The 20,802-nt window shown below is 36.3% G+C and overlaps 1 long non-coding RNA gene across 2 annotated transcripts; it reads right to left on the bottom strand.

Moving 5' to 3' along the window:
• Nucleotides 1-8,377: 8,377 nt before the first annotated feature.
• On the bottom strand, nucleotides 8,378-19,428 carry LOC129788831 (uncharacterized). 2 transcript variants are annotated; one of them, XR_008750399.1, is made up of 3 exons: nucleotides 18,105-19,428; nucleotides 8,838-14,975; nucleotides 8,378-8,769 (listed from the first exon to the last, which is right to left on the bottom strand). It is a non-coding gene; the product is annotated as an uncharacterized LOC129788831 (long non-coding RNA). The 2 variants fall into 2 exon arrangements; XR_008750400.1 differs by having other exon boundaries at nucleotides 8,838-18,720; nucleotides 18,850-19,428.
• Between the last annotated feature and the right edge of the window lie 1,374 nt (nucleotides 19,429-20,802).

Here is a 20,802-nt window from a genome sequence, read left to right as displayed (position 1 = left end):
AAATTTAAAATAATTTCTCATTTAACATCCACTTGTGCCCAAAATTTCTTCTAAAATTAATGTAATTTAGCTGAATTTTTTATTGAAAAAAAAAATCAGCGAACTTTCCTTGGAACTTGTGATAAATTCTGGGCTTGATTATTCAGCTTGCATAAACGTCTCAAGCTCATTTTAACAAATCAGAATCTCCTAAAAAGATGAGTTTAGTGCAAAATTTAATCTGTACCCATAGGTCTCCTACCGAAAAGAAAAACTTCATAATTCTCACAATCTAAATCATAATATTTAAGGGAACCTTTTAGATTTATCACTCTCAATTTTATGGATACACAGAAAATTCGAGGCGGTGTAGAAAAGTGGTGTAACATTGCCTACCACAGAGCATATTTCAGCATGATGTTGGGCATTGCAGAGGCATGAAAGCAGGCAGAGCATAAAAGATGACGATGGAATTCTCAGCATGACCACGGACAAAGATGAGCCATCACTGTTGATCAATTTCACAGCTCCTGCAGGTAGATACAAACTCTAAATAATACTATATTTGCCTAACTGGTATAACAAGGTAAAAAGTGGCCGTGAATAATTTAATTATATGTTTCTGGTTGATTTGTTAATAGGTTGCATGGACAAATTCATGTTTACTTGTACAAACATATTGGTGGCAAATTGTTTAGACTTTTGCTGCTGCTGGAACCCCATGTCTCTTCAATTTCTCACACGTCATATGGGCACAAGAAGGGAATGGGGGTGCAGCATAAACACTTTTGTACGCATTACCTACCTTTCTCTATCCATCTTTCTTTTTTTTTGTTTTCTGAGGTGGTCGCATAGAACCACCATATTTCATAAGGGCGGACCTCTCATAAAGCAATTGTCCTTGTTTGTCACCCCATGCCTCCAAAAAAAAATCTTTTGCGATTTTTCGGTGACTGTCGTAACCCACCCCCGTGGTGCTATGTATAATTCGTGCCGCTACAGCCCCTCAATTTTAAAAATATTTTGCGTCGACACCCACCGTTTTAACCACCAATAATACATATGTACGTTTATTTACAATTTCTCAGAACTTTCAACAATTTCTTACATCTCAACTTAACCTTTTTTGCCGTCTATTTTATTATGCATCATATTTTTGTATAAATGAGGGTTCTTCACTAAAGGATTTGCTCATCACCCTCCCCTTAAGTTGTCTTAAAAACATTTTTTTCTTTCAACTGTATTCACTTTTTAGTTCTTCGCCCAAAGCTTTGATCTTCAAAAATAGATTTAAGCTAATTAATTTTTTAAAATGCATTTTTCGAATATTTTCGTGCCCAATATTCGATCAGATTTGATGAGAGAATTTCGAAAGATCAAGAGATTCTAATCAAGAAACATCACAAGAAGCAATAAAAGAGATTTCTTCATAAATTTTCCAAAGTGACGCAATGAATTTTTGCTGAATGTTCTTGCAAATAAATTCAGCTATTTAAATGATTCACTGACATGGTCTCATTATGTAGAAACATACTTTCAGTACATCATCATAATTTGTTAGAAATAATGAGAATTGTGAGAAGAAAAAAAACTTCTGGGGATTTTCCAAATAGTCAAGAAGATTTGGATCCGGTACAATGTTTGATTGATTCTTTAATTAAGATCCTTTTTGCTTAAGTACAATGCATACATATGTTTTATGTACATACATAATATTCGTACATATACATACATGTGTTGTAAACCTGCATTCATTAATTGAGAGTCACATCTCATGTTTTCCATATGACTTCATCATTTTGGCAGTGCTCAATCGGGCATTTTTAATGGAATGTTGCCCCGAAATATTTCAAAATAAGAATTTCCCACACGAAAGGGTACCATGAGGAACATCTTTTTTTCGGGCAAACCGCAAGAATTTTGGCAAGCCATTCTTTATGGTCAAATATAAAAATCCCAAATCCCACCGTGATTAGAATCTGAACCAGTGTTTCACTCACCAGAAAAATGCCACACAAAGAGAAACAATCATCATATTCATCATATTTCTTTTGGCCACATATATAGTTCTTCTTAGTTTTTTTTCGTTGTTGGTACCTTACTTGCCCTCCCTATAACATCTTTTTTCTTTCTCTCGCTCTCTTCAATTTAGCGGCAATGTTAAAATTTTTTTGCGCTGTGCAGCCTTTCCGGGTGAAGAAACGTGTTATATGGTGAGCGTGTTGGCCGTAACATAAATTTAATGTGATGAGGACAATTTGCCAAAGAGTGGAGTTATCGAGCTTTTAATTGCTCGTACGTGTCTTTAATATCAATGAGGCTTCTCTTCAATTGTCGTGCAATTGATACTCAAATGTGCGTTCAATGATGGTGGAAAAGGGCCGTCTCATTGCAACTGCCGCCGCAACTGATTCACTCGTCAGGCAATCAAAGAAGTTTGCTTGCAGTGCTTGTGCACAAAGTACATTGGCCCCATGGATGGGAAAGGTGGGCATTATTGAGAAAGTGGTGACTTTTACATGAGACAGACACTGCTCATCATCCACTGTAAAAAAAAATTGTCATGTTCTGGTGTTTTCGAAATGAAGCAGTTAAAATTCTTGAGTGTTCTAAAGATAAGAAAAAAATGTGTGTGAAGAAGAAACTTTAATTTCCCACCCAAAAAAAAAACTAGTTTTTGCCCTTAACATTTCAGACATAGGCACATTTGGTGGACAAATTAGGTACACCACACATCGTTTGGGAATGACGCGCATAAAACTTGGAAAGTGATGATCCATTTCGTGTTATTATTTAAGCGCCGTTCCAAACGCAATGCAAATAGTTCACACTTTTTTTTTGGAGATCTCCTCTATGGGCTATGCTTGCACTATATTGCTTGAGGGACTTGCTCACACACCGATCCATCTATCTATATGAAAAAGACGAAGAGACACCTTTGACCCTTTCCCTACGCCTTGACCATGGCAGCAGAAGTGAGAAAAAAAGATATGCTCGATTGGGTTAATAGCTAAAACCAATATTGTCTTCCTGTGACAAAGAGAAACATCTTTTTTTTTCAACAATATGCACCATTTGTTTATTTAAATTTTTTTTACTATTATACACCAAATTATTGTTATTTTGTGGATGCATGCACAAAGTCTACGAGATGGTGCTTGTTGAAATTTAATGTCCGCGATTTATGTTTTAAACTTACACTGTAAGAAATGGTTGAATGGAAAAAGAATTGGAAAGAATAGAAAAATTGCATGTAGTAAAACCTATAGAGGAAAGCTCATACTTTAAGGAAGCTTTAGAAATCAGTTAGAAAGTTTAAATCGAAAGAATCACAGCTAAAAGTGTTATAGAATTCAAGTTGATATAAAAAGCTGTTCAGAAGCAGCTAAACAGAAGGCCAGCATGTTAAAACTTCCAGCAACGTTTTGGTTTATTTTATTTCATCATTCAAATAAAGAATTATATTATTTAAATAACTTCCTTTAACTTTAATACAATTCGTGCATCAATTGTAGAGAGACTGTATTCACACACTCCCAACGTAATGCTTTTTATTTAGCAAATTTCCTAAAATGAGCTTTTTTTAAAATTCTTTTTTGTATGATTAAAAAGTCAATCATAACGCGTCCAGTTATTAAAGTTGGTATACCACAACGCGGATGGGTCAGTCTATGCGTTGTAATTTAATTTCTGAGTAGATTAGTAGGCAAAGTCGATTTTTTGTAAAATTTAACAAATTGACAGATTAAAATGCTCATATCTGAAGTTCTATAAAACCTACAGAAATTTCTTGACTAGTTCTGGAAAGGTATTGAAATAAGCTATAATCTGACATATATTTCGATACATTTCAAGGTCACCTCCAGAACACAAAATGGCGGATTTTTGTTCTACCAAAACAGTTTTTTGCACTTTTTGTCCTCAAGGAATGGTTCTAGAGGTTTTTGATGTTCTAGAAAGTTGTAGAGTTTTGCATAACCTTTAATTTGATACCAAGTTGAGCCGAATCGGACAAGCCGTTCAAGAGATATGGCTCTTAGAAATTTTCAAATTCAAGAATTTTTCAAATGGCTATATCTTCTAAACGGCGACATAGATTTTCTTCATTTTCGGGCTGGTGAAAGATATTGAGTCAGGCTACAACATATCAAAATTTAAAAGAAATCTATGATCGGGGTTCGAAGATATTGCCCCTTAAAGTTAGGCAATTTTTGTTTTTGTATTTAGCGCCTCTTGCAGACATTTTTAGAACTTGGAATGTTCTAGATAGTTGTAGAGCTTCTTAAAACCTTTAATTTGATACCAAGATGAGCAAAATCGGTCAAGCCGTTCTCAAGTTATATCGAAAAAACGCTTTTTGCTTTAGACCGCCATATTTGCTAAACGGCTTGACCGATTGTCAAGTATGAATTGTTGATGAAAACGTCTCACTGAGCCCTACAACATACTAAAATTTCAGACCTCTAACTATAAGGAAAGTGGTTGACAATATTCCAAAATGGCGGATGGCGGCCATCTTGGATTTCGAAAATTCGAAAAAAAGAAAATTTACACTCACATTTCTAAAGAAAACTTCAAACCGGAAGTCTCTATCTTTTACCGTTCTCGACTTATAAGGCAAAGTATGGCGCACCGGCCGGCAGGCCGGCCGGCCGGATCAAAAATTTTCCACCACCATTTTCGTAATGTGGGATGTGCAAAACGTGCTCATACCAAGTTTGAGCCCGATCCGAGGTGGTCGGTTTTTCCGACGATTACAATACTTGGTATGCCACGATTGTGGTATACCAACTAATAATTATTAAACTACTTAAATTAAATAGAAAATGATTCATAAATTTATCTTAACCATTGCTTTTAGTGTAATATTCGGGAAAAAATCCCGAGATGGTCAAACATAAAACAAATTAGGACTATGCTGAGAATGTATTTATGTAAATAAGATGGTGGGTCATCAAAGGGAGATCACATAGGGGAGAAATGTTGATGGATGGTGTGTATGACAAACTAATAAAAATAAACAGCATTACACAAGTGGCGGGACGATCTGTCAACTAAAGGTAGAAAAAGCACCCACAAGAAAGATCATGACATTCCACCGTTACATATTTGACTTTGGTATACCCATGAATAATAAATGAGGGCCACCCTTAGCGCCACCATTTAGATGGCAATTATCACACAAGCCATCACCGATCGTCGTGTTGATCAATAGAAAATTTGTCTCTCCCCGTATGAAAGATCATTCGTAATTGATTCACTCAATTATTAATTAAGTCCCGAAGAATATATATAGGTAGGTAGGTACATGTACCCAGCGAATTGGCGATGAGAGGTTAAAACAGCAAAGAGAATGAAAATAACAAAGAGAAATGGCAGAGAATGCAAAAGGAGTAAGATGAAAACTGATCGAGAACACGCATCATGTCGACCTAACAACACTTTGTTGCGTAGAAGAGGATGGTTGGGTGCTGCGGAAAGGAGATCATAAATCATGGTTCTCGTCATAAAGATTATTACGTGAAATTCACGGAATTTCGTACAATATTCGCGTAATTTCTCACAAAATTCCTTGAATTCACGACCCAGACGAATGAAGATTGTTCATATATTATTTTCTTGCTCAACACTGATCACACACTTCTTTTTCTTTACCGGATTTTTCTTTTTTCTTTTTTCTTTTTGCTACAAAATGAACGTTCAATAATGCATCTTGGTCGGACAAGATCTACACAGGGTGAGGAATTTCCTCTTCTTTTGCTTCATCCACAACCATTATTTTACCTCTTTATGCTCCCAGAAATTTATGCAAATTTATGACTCTAGGACACAGTGAAAGATCCACCAGAGAAGATCACAGAGACGATCAACATTGGTAGTGCGCACTTGAGGGGGTGGAGGAAGAAGGAGGTGGCGGCAAATTAACCCACAACCACCCTCTGAAACTTTCGCTTTATTGAAGTGTTTATTTTTAGAAAATGAGAAGAAGAAGTAAAAAAAAAAGACGAATAGTTCAGAAACTTTTGCCATCCATGGGAAAGATAAACAGCCTCTCTTATATAGGTAGGTACCTATACCTACCTATGTACATTAAAATTGTGAGCTGTGTGTGCGAAGCCCCGAAGAATCCCCGGCACAATTACTTTGACCGTCTCTGTGGCTGCATAAATACCGCTAGTACACTATTAATATGGTAATCACGGACCTCACAGTCCATTTACCATCATCCCGTGATCGTGAATAAATCAGGTGAGGAGTTGCAGATGAATTTTCAAGAGCACACACCTTGCCAATTAGTTCCGGGCATGGCTTTAGTCGAGTCGCGCGGTGTCCACCATATGCGCCATAATTTAATTATGAAGGACCCGCTTGAAAATTGATGCCTGATATACCAAAGCTGTCGCTACCAGTACTAATTGGTAATTATTGGCACTTGAGGTGACTTGAGGATCCGGGCATAAGGTGAAGGACTGATATAAATTTTAAATTCGTGTCAATTTGATTTTCAATCATCCAGAACAGCAAAACACTACGAATTACACTTTTGCTTTCAGCGTTCTTTTGTTAATTCTAAAATTGCACGATAAACATAGCAAAATACTTATGCGGTATGTGAGTAAGTAGCGGTGGAAGCAGACTCTCAGATAATGAGCGTGCGCCTCTTCAATTTTCACAGACTTCTCACATGATTGTATATGGCTCCTTTGCTGTGTGGATTCAATAATCATATTCAGAGTCATCAATATATCCTTCTTCCCCATCATTCCAAAGCACTCTGATACGAATAACTTCTTACAAGGTGAGAAAAGTTATCTTTTGTGAAGTACCTATGCTGATTAATATTTTTTTTAACAAAAACTTTATTAATTTTCATAGCCAACTTTTAAGAAACTCAGTAGTCAAAAGAAAGCATAAAAGTTTATAAAGATTAGATCAAATATTGTGATAACTTCCAATTTATTTTTCGGACTTCTAAGAATTTTCATTTCCGAGAAAATTAAAGAAAAAAAGATTCTCAAAATTCCAATCGACGTTTTATAGAAATTCAGCATTACCACGCTAGATCTCAAGAGAATGTGGTAAAAAATGGTGTATATTGGCAATTATTTATGCTAAAAGATTTTGCAAATAATAACGGAATATATCATGGAAAATTTAATACATGTCGGGCCTTAAATGTATTCCGGTATAATCAAATTTTAACTAAATTCCTAATCAGAAAAATCTGCTTTGCGCTTTGGTTTAAAGTAGTTTTAGCCTTAAGACATGACAAAAGAAGTGTTGGGAATTGAGCTAAAAAACCACGGCATGGTGTACGGTAATACCTATAATTGTACCTTCTTGGTTTAGTAGACGGCAAAAGAGTGCAGGAAAAGGCGTGGGACACACAAATGACGTCGTTCACCATCCATTCGTGACTTGCTTCCAGCTCATAAAGTCGCTATCATCCTGAACTCTCGCTGCATTTGCATTCAATGTCTCGGAGCTTCTAGACGCAGTGAGATGTGTCCTAAAGATGAGTGAAGTGGGTGACATGACCAACCACTGAGAGGGCTAAGAAAAAAAATTACAAAAAAATTATTTTAGCTGTTATCCTTATGCTATCAAGTCGAATATTTTCTGCATTGATTAGAAATGTCCGGGTGCAAAAATGTGAACACCCATTGCGTCCTCCCCGCCATAAGAAAGGTTGATGATGGCCGCGTGAAGAAAAAAAAACAGATCTGCAGGCAGAGGCAATATTGGGGAGAATCAGGCAAAGAAGGAGAATCACCTTATCGGATAACTTCATCTCATATAGTTGTTGAGCGAAATATTTTAACATCACAAGACATTTCTTTATGACACTCTCTACACCCAAATGGTGGTGGTGATAATTTTTTCTCTCACCAACTATCCTGGCGACTTGCCGAGATGGACCCATGACGGTGTGAAGATTGCTTCGGCGGCAAACTACAAACCCCACACACAACACATTTCTCAATGTACTACACGTTTATATGAAATCTATGGGGGTTCTTAAATCTCTCAAAATCCTCAAATCTGATTTTCAATCTTTTCCTCTGTCCACATTTATACATATATACATATTTGTCTGTATATCTCGTGCACAAAAGAAATTTAACTTGGGATAATAATATAATATTTCGGAGATCAGACTGGGCTTCAGGGTTGATTTGCAGGGTTCATAGCTTTTTTTTTAAATAAATACAGTCGTGATCGTGCAGTAGGACCGTAGTCGAAAAATCTTCTCCACGGTAAAACGGCTTCAAAATGAGGAATTTTGCCAAAGAAAAAATACAGAAAGTCAGTAAATCTTGGGCCAGTCGGGTAAGCTTTTTCTACCGTATTATTTATTTATTACACGTTGCGTAAAAAAAAAATTACTGTGTATTGTACAATGTCTTTAATGTGTTCAATTTAATACATCATAATTTTAAAAGTATTTAAATAAAATTCATAGCAATTAAATTAATAACTTTTTCATGCTTCTTAAAATTAAATAAAATGTAGCTTCCAATTCATCTCTGTATTGTGTACCTATATAATTGTCATAATCAATAACTGATGATCATCTCAAGGGAGTCCTTTTTTTCCTCAATGGATCCTTTTCTTACCCATGTGTGTGTTCGTCGTGTGAGAAGAATAACTGAGTTGATTGCCACTCAATAATGGCACAAATGGTGTGGTGTGCCTTATGCACCTTGAGAAATGCGGCGTGACAACTAGAGTCAAGCAGGATTTTCTTTTAAGGGACTCCCAGCATCGACAAAAGGGTCTCAAATGTGGCTGAAAAAAAAATAAGGAAAGAGAGATAGCGAAAAACTAAGATGTGTTTGCAACAATGAGGACAATACAGTCTATTGGTCTCTTTGAACAATGGTCCAGACACGCTGTCGCCAACATTTTCATTATTTTCCTCTGCCTCAAAATGGTATAATACCATTTTAATTCTTCTTCATCTGTCGATGGCACTTTACAAAATTGCCGACTTCACACATTTTGTGCACAACAACGCACATCTCCGAAGGTGGTGGGTTTTTGTGCCTCCTGACGAAGAAGAAGGAAAAAAAGGCTCAACTCAGGACTTGGGTAGGATGCTTAAGTATAGAAGGTCAAAAAAATGCAAAGTTATGGACATTTTGCCAAAAAAAAATGTTTATCAGTGGAAAAAAATGCTGTATTATGTTGTATAGGTAAGAAGTTGCGATGGAGAATGAACATTTTGTAACCAATTTTTTTTGCACTTCTTCCACAGCTTCCAAAGGTGATATACAAAAATTTTCCTAAACAGGAGAGTCATTCTAGCCTTTTGTGATCATGTGCAAACTCGTTCCATTCATAAGTTTCTTTTCTTTCTTCTCTTTTTGTGCCCTTTTCGCTATATGTGTTGAAGTAAAATAATGCGTCTTTTTTTTTAAGAAAAAAATCTATTTACCACTTGATTGATAACATCCGCCATCACTTCTGCTACTTTGGCCATTTCTTTAACAATGCAAGAGGAGGAGTAAAGAAGTTTTGCATACAAGGATTCGGCGCCATACTTCTGTTTCATGGAGCTCAATGAATTTCACGGGTGAGCTTTTTTTCTTCAAAAGCTCAAATGGAAACTTTTATATGTTTTTTAGATTAAAAATTCAGAGATGTTAAGACAAATGGGGAAAATTTTATTAAAGAAAAAACTCTTAAATGAATCATTGGAAAGTCAACATAATATTTATTTATGCTGAGTGAATGAAAGGGAAGCCTTGCCTTGGCGAACCTTGCATTGCACGTTGATGGAGCAAGCCCCAATGTTTATACGAGTAAGGTGAAGAAAAGCATGCCCGTTTTCCCAAAGTGAAATTGAGAGTTAAATGCCCTAAACGATCGTGCCGAGAAGGAAGGATGAAATTTGTCTCATCTATCGGCATTCGGATCGTGAATCACACTACAAACTAGCGAATGATGATTGGGATGGAAAACAATGAACGTGCTACTTACTATGCCTGTACCAACCACCATATGCCCTCACCCTAATCGGCATATTCCTTTAGTTATTATACGGATGAGTATAAATGTTGTATATTCGCATATTATAAGATCTGCGCATGCAAGTCACGATCATTACTGATCCGCAGCAACAACAATTATTTCAATCGATATAATTCAAAAGCAGCAACTACAGCAGCCCGTAACTCAATTCGTCTGGCAAATACATCAAGATAAAACGGATACCAGAGAGCAAATAAATATATCCGAATGGAAATGAGACAGAAGGAATGAAGGTCCAATTACACTAATTACACCACGTCCTTGCTCCAAGACCTAATTAGTGTGCATAAGCCTCACCTTTTGCATGGGTCAGTCAATGGCCATTGCACCGTGCAACTCTCGGATCTCTCATGATGTGCCTTTTGACTGTGCCTCCCATTGGGACTTTCGTTTGTGTGAAGGACCCGCGGCGCTTCGCTAAGTGTGAGAGATTTTTCAATTTTGGATGCCCCGCACAATTCATATTTCTTCATTTCATACACTACGTTTTGTACATAATGTAGCATATATATGCTCGCAATTGTTGGAAACATTGCAAAGTTATACTTAACCATCTCGTGCTGTTGCAGCCAACCACCCTCCCCCCCCGCGTGCGTCTTCCCGCGGAACCCCTGAATGTAAGTTAAGCATTGAAGGCATTTCGCGAAAGACACGCTGCCGCCCAAGAAGTTGACTGCCGCCAAATCGGATTCAGTCGCCCATCGCGTCCCCGTATGTTGGTCGCAACGCGTTAATTAACACACATCGTCCGAAAAGGTGAATATATATCGCCAAGGCGGCATGGTATCGGATATCAAATGCCGAATGAGAGTCAAAGTATTGTGATATTTTAATATTGATGTACCCCCGGCAGGATTAGTTAATCGCTCTATTGCCACCAAAAGAGCCACCGAGGAGATGCCGCGTCAAAATTAAAATTCAGCGTGTGGAATTGAGAATGGGACCGCGCATCAGACCCAACCAAAATATTTAGCCTCCACTCTCTTGCATCACCGCCACTCTTCACTCAAATTTTTGGCGAAAAGTGAGGAGCACACGCAAGATTAAAAAACGAGACACCCGATAGGATGTCGCAAAAAAAGAGGAAAAGACAGCCGACCACATTCCTCAAAAATCGGCAAAATTTATTTGAGATGGAGGCGCCGTGTACTTTGCACAAAATCCAATTTCTTAACCCAGCAAATGTATGATTTATAGCCGCTGAAACGTGGTGTTATGCTTAGATTGAAGATGAAAAAATCAACAGGTCGTTTTACCTCCATGTCTGCTCGAATTTCTCAATGACCGTGACTTCACAGACGCCAGAAAATAGAGGTCCAGAACTATCTTCTCATAGACCACGCGGGTGCTTTTTTAGTCTTGCCCATAGCACCTCTGGCTTTTATACATAATATTAATGTGTATACATACATACATAATGTGTAGATAATGAAATTACCATGTTGAATCGCTATAAAGCTCAAATGGCTCTAATTTGGGGTTTCCTATTGAAAAATTAAACAACCAAAGATTTATTTAAAAATTTAAAAAAAATCTTAGATGCAATGATTGTTTTAATTGTATTCAAAAAAAAATCTTAAAACTACTTTAATAAATTACTAGAATCCTAAAATTTTAATTAATTATTAATCGATAAAATATTTGTCAAAGAAAAGAACTAGAAAGTTTTTTTTATGGTTCGAGATTGGCTTTTCCAATGACAGTGTAATCAAAGCTTTTATTTAACTTTATTCTTCCAGCATTAAGCTTCATGAAAAAGCTCCAGTGTAATTCTAAAAAATATTTATAAAATCATTCTATAATAAGTTTTTTGTGAATATTTGAAGCTTTTTTTTCTTAATTAATTTATTCAATTAGACTAAAATTAATTATCACGAACACATATCTTAAACATATGTAGCATAACATAGCATAGCATTTAGCAGTGAAATATAAATCCTTGAAAATGCAACTGATATACCCCTCATTTGTGGCTTTGGGGGTTTTAGTTGGGAGATGCTGCGATCGAAATTATGTTCACCTTGTGTGGGTTGCAGAAGTCTACAATCTCTAATAGCCCGCGAGGATCAAATAAATTAACCAAATAAGTTTGCAGCTCACCCCTTCTTGAGAGAGAAGCAACAAAAAAGCACGGCAAAAACAACCCAAGAACTCGCAGGTATTGTGCTGCTGAAGACAAACCAAGGCGAATATTCGTATGAATGAATCACAATCTTAAGATCAAAAACTATGTGGATATGGAAGCTCTGATTTCTGAAGCTTCTCCTCTCTCGCGCGCACTCTTCACATGGTCATATACCCACAAGGCTTTTGTTGGCTCTTCACATCCCAGAATTGGAGAGAGAGAGAGAGAGGGAGAAAAAAGGTGATTCTGAGTGTTGGCAAAAAACTACCCGCCATGTTATTAACTTATTTATAACTAACAAGCGCGGTTTCTCACAGCTATTAAGATCTCTTTTCGGATAAAAACCGCGCGGCATTGATGTAGGCCACAGAGGCGGGATTCTGGATGGTTACAAGTTGAACTATTTAGTGGCGATGGGGATCACAATATACTAATATATGCCTTCTAAACATAAGAATAATCCTGTCTTTAGATGCTAAAATACAACAAAAAAAATGAAAGGAAGAACACCATCAACCGATGAGACGGTGGTTTTGAGATAAGAAGTCCCCACGAGCCATGAAAGTGATGAAAAATCGACGCATCATTGTTTGTTAAACATACCCCAGCATCAAACGGTCTCTTTGTCATGATTGTTGTTTTGTCTCAAATAGGGACACAATATCCCCCATTTTGCCCCATGCTAACCCACGCCCCGGAGGGAACAAGAGGAATATTAGCCCGTGAATCGTTTTGCGCGGGAAGTGAATATCTGCCCCCTTGATCAAACGGATGAAACCGCAAATGCATGTTTTCGGGTTGTTGCTACAAAATTCCATTTTGTATTCAAATCAAAAACCGTGCGATGTTCTCAGGTTAGAGCGGCACGTAGAGCACACAACATAAAAAAAGACCCCCAAAAGCACACACACCACAGAAAACCCGACGAAACATTTAGGATTTTTATACGAAACGTTTAAATAAATAAATTGGAGTCCGATGATGTAATTTATTGAAAACTCTCTCAGACTCTATAAATTATTTGACACACCAAAGAATTGGAGGAGGGCCTCATTTTTTTTCCTTCTCCATGGCTCTTCAACCATCCAATTTCCAGTGTTATAGTCATCTTGACCAAGTTCATTCTCAACTACTTTTTTTTTTGCACACCGCCGCACACAACAATTAGCGAAAAAAGGCTCTCAACATTTAAGAAGTGAGATCAAAACTTTTCGGTGTGTTTCCATGCCGAGAAGTGAGTGGCTTTGTCTTGTTTTTTTTTTGTTGTCTTCTTCGTTTGCCAAAAATTCATGATCATGGTGAGATGAAAAGTTTTGTGAAGATATGATGGGAAACTAGTAAACGCCGGAAACGATGTAAATTCCAGACTATTGGTATGAATACGATGCGAAGATAGCGCCAGCGCCTTGTTAACGAGGCCCTTCGATGGTTCACCAGAGAGAGGAGCCCCAAAATTAAATTTGAGAAAAGAAGCTGCTACTTACCTTTAAAACGCCCGCCGCCGTAGTTAACACCATAAGAAAACCGTGGAGATTCGCCTCCAGAATTCTACAAGATGAGGTGGTACAGTTGCTCTTAATTAGAAAATGATTCTTTATGATTTACTTTAATAGTTATTTATCGTCATAATAATTAGTTTTAAATGAGTTTATGATTTAAAAAAAAATATATAAAGAGTTTTTCAGATAATAAATATAAATATTCGATTTATACAGAAATATTCGGAATATTTATAATTTTCCTCTAAATTTTCCAAGAATAATTTTCAGTTTTTTTTTAAATCTATACCTAAAATTCATTCAGTACTCTGTTGTTTAATCAAATTTAAAAATTCTTCTTCATTTTAATCTGAAGCATCGCAACTGTGTTATCCGCTAAAACCTTATACGAAGACCCTACGAAGAAGCAAGAGTGAAAAGCAAGAATAAAAAATAAAAGAGAGTGAAATATTGTTAAATGGGGGGTATTAAACAATGTGGAAAAGGGAAACGGCAAAAGAGAGAAGGCCCCCAAAAAATAGTGTTAAGCCCCTATCAAAAAATCTTGTCCGTAGATCAGTGGAACGTGCAGAGGCACTATTCCGAGGATCTCGTTAACGCTCCCTTTTCCACCTTTATGATGTTCCTTTTTTCTTAACTCTGTGCATTCCTGCTCAATGTCTCGCGATCAATGTCCCAACAATTGCCCCAAAAAAGACTCCACACATGAGATTTTTTTGTCAGGGGTTTACAAAATGGACCAGAAGTTATTTTGAATAAATCTCTGATAAAAAAGAAGCTCACCTTTCGTTTAATACATAAAATCCCCCGCAATAGTTGAGCATACATACATATATGTATGTTATTTCAATTTTCGACTGTATAATTAACAAAAACTCAGGTATTCCCTTTGGCGAATGTGAAGGCCAAAGAGGATGGAGATGAAAGAGATTCCAGACGTACGAAAATTGCTTTGGAGACTGTGAATGAGTCTAGTCGATCACGGACCTTGTATGAAGACATTATATGTATGTTATGTAGCTCTCTCTCTCTCTCTCTGGTTTCATTCATGTTCTCAATTGCACTGGTCAAATATTGCATGTAATTCCATTCAACACTCTATATGCGATCCTTGTATGTTCCACAGATCACAAGCCCTCGAGAAGGATTCCGCATATGCCTCATTAGGTCTTTTATCGAAGAGCACAATTGGATTATGGATTAGGTTTTCGCTTTTTTCAATCAAATGGATTAAATTTCTCCCGGTGTGGCAGGAACTGATGCTGATGCTCCTTTTACGGATGATGGGCTGTGTGTGGTATCTCTCTTCCTCGATGTAATTTGCCCACAAGTTAAACCTAAAATGGAATATATACGAGGACATGATGCTATGCACAGGAGATAAATCTATTATGAAATTTCTTTTTTCATCTGCTCAAGTGATGCAGGTAGCAAAATATTTTCTATATGTATCCACATACATATATAGCAAATCTATATTTTTATCATTAATTTATTAATTTTTCTATTGAAAATTATTTTATTAAATTGAATCTTTTATAAGTTTGTAGAATAAAATTAATTATTAAATATTCTCTTCCTCTCTAAGATGCTCATAGAATGCCCCAAGGACAAATAATCCATATGTTTGGCAACAATTTTTAAATTTTTATCGCCCTAGGTGGTAATTTCCTGTTGAAATATTCCCCTTGAATGATTTTCAGTGATTTTTGCACCACAAAATACGAACAAAGAATCAATTTCGAGCATGTCTGAATGCCAAAGAATCAGAAAGATCTGAAGAAAGAACTGATGGTGGTGAACGTGTACAACGTCGCCCAAGTTGAAGTGATTAAACTGACCACACGGAGGTACAACACTCCATATTCTTTTTCTTTAGTTGTGTGAAATCAAAATTAAAATTTTTATGGTCCAACAAGTGCAACCCCTCAAGTGGAAGCTCAAGTAGTCACTCGATGTCTTCATCTCAGCACCTCAAAAAACACCCACCAAGTGGCAAAGGGGCATCACAGAGAACGCCGCTCGTTGCATACAAATTGACCACTTTATGTTGCGAGATACTCGAGTAAATTATCCATTTTTCCTTGCACCCAGATACCATACTTTCATCTACTATACACAATATTCTATTCTCTTCACCCAGAGCTCTCCTGCATCATCCTACAAAAGGTAACAATCGTCCCATGGGCAGAGATTGTATCTCTCAATCAGATGACATAACTGCACGAAAGAGCTGCTTCTTGGTCCCATCGACCATCGCTCTGTGAAAGTATCTTTTTATAACTCCTGGGTGAACCAATGATATATGATGAGCAATAAAAAGAAATTATATGTATGTATGTGCGCGCATACCAGTGAGTATATATATAACGTCTGGAGGAGCATACATACATTTAATGTCTCAATCACTATTTGATCAGCAGAGAGACCTTAGCGCACCCAGCACAGCCCATAAGATGAAGAAAAACCCTCCTGTGTGTGTCGGACAATTCGGGACTCTCTTTTGGCATTCAATCAACGCCAATAAAAATAAATTCTCAACTTTGGGCAGAAGAGTGAGCTCTCGGTGGTGCGGTGAGCAAAAAACTTGTTGAGTATTTTGTAAAACAAGAACCCAAACAATTTTAGGATCGACAATTAATTATGTCCCAAGAAATGTGTGCCTGACCACACTGCCGCGATGGCAAGTGGAGGCACCGCGCATCATAAATGCTATCAGATGCTGCAGTATGAAATTGGCGCTTTATTCCGGTGGATCTGTGAAGATGGCAATAATCATATAACCCCACACGATGACTTATAATGATCGTCATTTGCTTTTTATTGTCGTTTTGAAACACGTGCTGTTGAAATCTCCGAGAGCACCACAATATTTACAAATAAAAATTTTTCTTTCAGCCTGTGTGAATGGGATGCCTTGCATGGCCATGCCTAAATGATAGTTTCCACCTCGCTCCTAAAAATAATGTATGAATGAACATGACGAACAGGACCCCCATATTACATTGTCGGATTCTTTAGGGCAAAAGGTAAGAAAAAAAAGAAAATTCTTCACGGATGAAGTTTGACGAGAAAAAAAATTATGTTTTGGCCGTAGATTTTATGCGTATAAGGAAAAGGAGAACCATAGAGAACAAAGGATGAACACCTCTCAGCTGGACATTTGAAGGAAATCGCCAAAGTGCTATTTCTTTTGCCACTCAAAGTGTGAAAGACATAAGGATAAATTCATAGAAAATAATATTGGAATGTCGGGACTCGTTCAATTCAAAGGGTATTAATTTTTTTTCTTCTCTTATTCACCTTTGGTCAACTTTTTTTTTCTTCCGCACAGAGAGAGACATCTTTCAGAACTCTCGCCCATTTGGCGCCAGATCTGTGCTCAGTCATTCTCCCAGATTTTGATGTCATGAACACAAAAGGGACCCCTCTGGAGCACAATGTGGGAACCTTCGGAGGAGATGGTATCCTTTTGTCCATTCACTACACAGTGTGTCCTTTGACTCACACAAAATACCACCACCTTTGATGCGATACGGTAATATTTGTCTTTTATTCTATGCAAGTTCCATAAAAAGCAATTCATGTATTTTACCTCAAAGAAAAAGCTACATAACATATCCTTGAGCAAGCTGAAACATCTCAATGAATTTCAGGTTCATATACCAGGTATTTGAAAATGTTATGAAATGTTTTTCTCTTGCAAAATTCTTGAGATAATTTATTTTAATTCTTTTGATCTCAATTTTAATGCAAAAGTAGAGCTTTTCCTTTTTCTGAAGCCTTTTCAGAGCTATAATCCTTTAAACTTTTAAATTGTTTTAATACTTTTTTATGCTAATTTAATTTAGAATAGTAAATTACGTAGCCAGCGATAAATTGTCTACCTATAGAAAAGTTGTCCTAGAAACGATACCTCGTTAGGAAACTTCACTAATTTATTCCAGCAGATGTAGATTAATGAGATAAATATACCAAAACCGTGATTCCAATACGAAATTTCTGCTATGTAACCTGATATTCCTCATATATATTAAAAGAGCTTAGAAAAGCTTCTTATATAGCTACATATATAAATAAATAAATCTTAGATTTAGACTGATTAAGTTTCAGCACCTACATACATCATTTAATGTTTACAAAATAACAAGATAAACTTAATTAGAACGATTAGAACTTGATTGATCTATGTGGAGAAGAATAACTTGGGACTGGGCCACATTTCTTCAAATTGAGCTTTTTTCTATATTTAGTTTTCTTGTAACCGATTATGTACATTGTGCTTTTGGCACCCCACTAATTTTTATATATCGTACATTATGTACAACATACATAAAATGTTGCGTCTATATATCAAAAAAACACGTGATGAATGTTGAAAGATGCTTGAAATGTATTCGTAATGTGGAAAATATGAATAAGAATTTATCAATGGGGAATTCTTATCGTAAAGTAGATATTCTCACCACGTTTTAGCATTTGCCGGGTAACATGTGCGCAGTATCGGAGGCGAGGACAAATGGGAGAACCGCCCGAAAATCGGGCGGAGCATTGGATCCAATGATTAAACATTTTCATGTCCTTCCATTCTCCCAGTTCCCCTTATTCTCCAATAATGCCAACCACGTAGGTAGACGAGTCGGGGGTGTCACACGATGCACCCACGCACCACATGGGAGATCTCCAAACGCATACACACAAGATGGAATTTTTGCACAGAGACACCGTCTCAATGACCAGGGTGTCCTTCCTGTTTGCTGTGGGCACCACGCGGGGCTCCGATCAATATTTGCCGAAAACTATTCATAGGCTATTTCACGCTGTGCCTCACAAGAGCCGCTGAAATGGCCGAAAAGGTGAAATATATTAAAATTGTAAAGCAATCCAGAAATCATCCTTGAGAGTGGGTGTCAGAACATTTTGCAGAAAAGGATCCTCACTACTGGGCTCCTTCTTTTCCAATTAATTTTAACGTTGGAGGTCGAAATGCCCTTGTTGGGCCACCTCTACCACACACACACACAGCTTCAAAATCTGCTCCTTTTTGTCGGACTCTCCTCGTCATTGTTCCCCAAAAATGGACTAAAAAGAGGAAAAGGAAAAACACCACAGTTTAACAACTCAATCATCTTTTGCCCACTTACCGAGAGAGCTTGGCAGAGTGACTATAAAGAAATCTGACAATTCTCTTCATACATGTTAGGTATATACCTATAAATTGATCGGAATTTTTCTTCTTCTTTTACAGCATAAAACACTTTCCATGCGGTGGGCTTCTGTATGCGGGAGGTCGTTTGGTAGCATCAACCAAACAAACACTACCAGCAGCACCAACATTATATACCAACACCATCGAGAACTCTTTAGTAGGTAGGTAGGTAGGTACCTTCCTTATGTTGATGTTTAATTCTCCACCAATCTCTATGTGGTGAAAATTCACAAAGAGTCTTTAGCAGTTGTTTGGCATGTGCCCTTGGAGAAAAAAATCCTATAAAACACCTTCAATTTTAATGCTTCTGGTAATCATAATATTTTCCATTTCTTTTGAAGGAGTTTTAGTTGATTATTGTGTAGTGAATGGATAAAATATATCCTGTTTCCTTCTTTGTAGTTTCATTCATAAGGTGGGCCAATTTAACTGATCTTTTTTTGTTGGAAAATTAAACATTTAAAACATTCATAATTTTCTTAAACTGAGAGTATTCTATTTTCAGTAATTCATAAGAAACTCAACATATTTTGCATAATATTTTTTTTTTTATTAAAAGCAATCATTTGTCAATTTTTTAATCTAAATTTTCTTTTAGTTTTTCAGTATGAGAAAATCCATCATAAATAAAACTAATTTACCTTCATTTTTATCACAAAGCTTATTTTATTTTAAAGCTATTGAAGCATTCCTTATTTTGTAAAAAAAAAATATTTTTCAAATTTTGCATATTCTCATACTTTTAAATTGATTTTTTTTTACCTTTTCAATTGTAATAAAAATGAAGGTAAATCAGTTTTATTTATGATGGATTTTCTCATGCTGAAAAACTAAAAGAAAATTTAGTTAATAAACTTGACAAATGATTGCTTTTAATTTAAAAATATTGATTTAAATTATATAATATTTTATTTTTTATTAATTTTCGAATTTCTATAATTATTAGAAAATCTTTTTATGCTTTTTGCGAACCCGCATATCCTTTAATTAATAATTTTGTTAAATTTTCCTTCATTTAATTCAATTCAATCATTTCAATTAGTACACTCTGTCTTTCTTTTAGGTCCTGCAACACCTCAAATTGGAATAATATTTTTACGTGTATAATAGGTGATTTTACAGCAGCAGAAAAAGGAGAAAAAGTGAGATGTATTATTGTTAAAAAAAAAATCTAACACAGAGGATATTTCAAGAGCTGGCAAACGAAGGCGAAAAAGGTATAGATGTGTATGCGAGAAGTTAACAGAAAGGCGTTTCTGAGGCGCACAGCGAGGTGCCTTCAAAAGGTACGATAAGTATTCAAATGGATAATTGTCATGAAAAATGTGTGTCCAACTTTGATTTTACCGGCTTGCATTGTGGCCATCCCTCACACAATCACGTCCCCAAAGGGACACAAGGATGTTAAAAAAAGAAGAAGAAAAAATTGTTACATTGTCGGGTAAGCTTAAAACTTTATTTGACAAACCACCACCAACCTTAAGGAAATCTTTTTTTTTTTTTCAATGTACAATCCTTCCAAAAGTTCTGCGATGTGAGTGATGAGCATTAGAGCTATGACAGGATGAACTCATCTACACAGATTACGAGTATGTCAAACACCCAAATTCAAGCATTGTTATTAAGAACAGAAAATCCATTCAGAAGGCTCAATAATTTACTATATTCTCTCTTTTCTAATATTATATTCCATAAAATTTTCTAAAATTAAACAAAACTACAGAGAGAATTTAACTGAAGTTAACCAAGAGACCTCCCAGACTTCCCTATGCTATATTTATTTCTTATTTTGTTAATTTTCCCAAGTTTAATTAAAGCTTTTATTGATTACAAAGCAATTGCACAGCATAAAGAATATATAATCGTCATAATGACAAGACGGAATATCTGTGCAATTGTATTTATAAGGCTGGGAGCTTTAAATGCTGTAAATATGTAATGTTGTAGCATTATTT

The sequence above is a fragment of the Lutzomyia longipalpis genome, chromosome 2, assembly GCF_024334085.1.
Source record: "Lutzomyia longipalpis isolate SR_M1_2022 chromosome 2, ASM2433408v1".
Classification (NCBI taxonomy): Eukaryota; Metazoa; Arthropoda; class Insecta; order Diptera; family Psychodidae; genus Lutzomyia; species Lutzomyia longipalpis.
The sequence above is the reverse complement of the archived record's forward strand: the minus strand, read 5'-3'. Positions and strand labels throughout refer to the sequence as shown.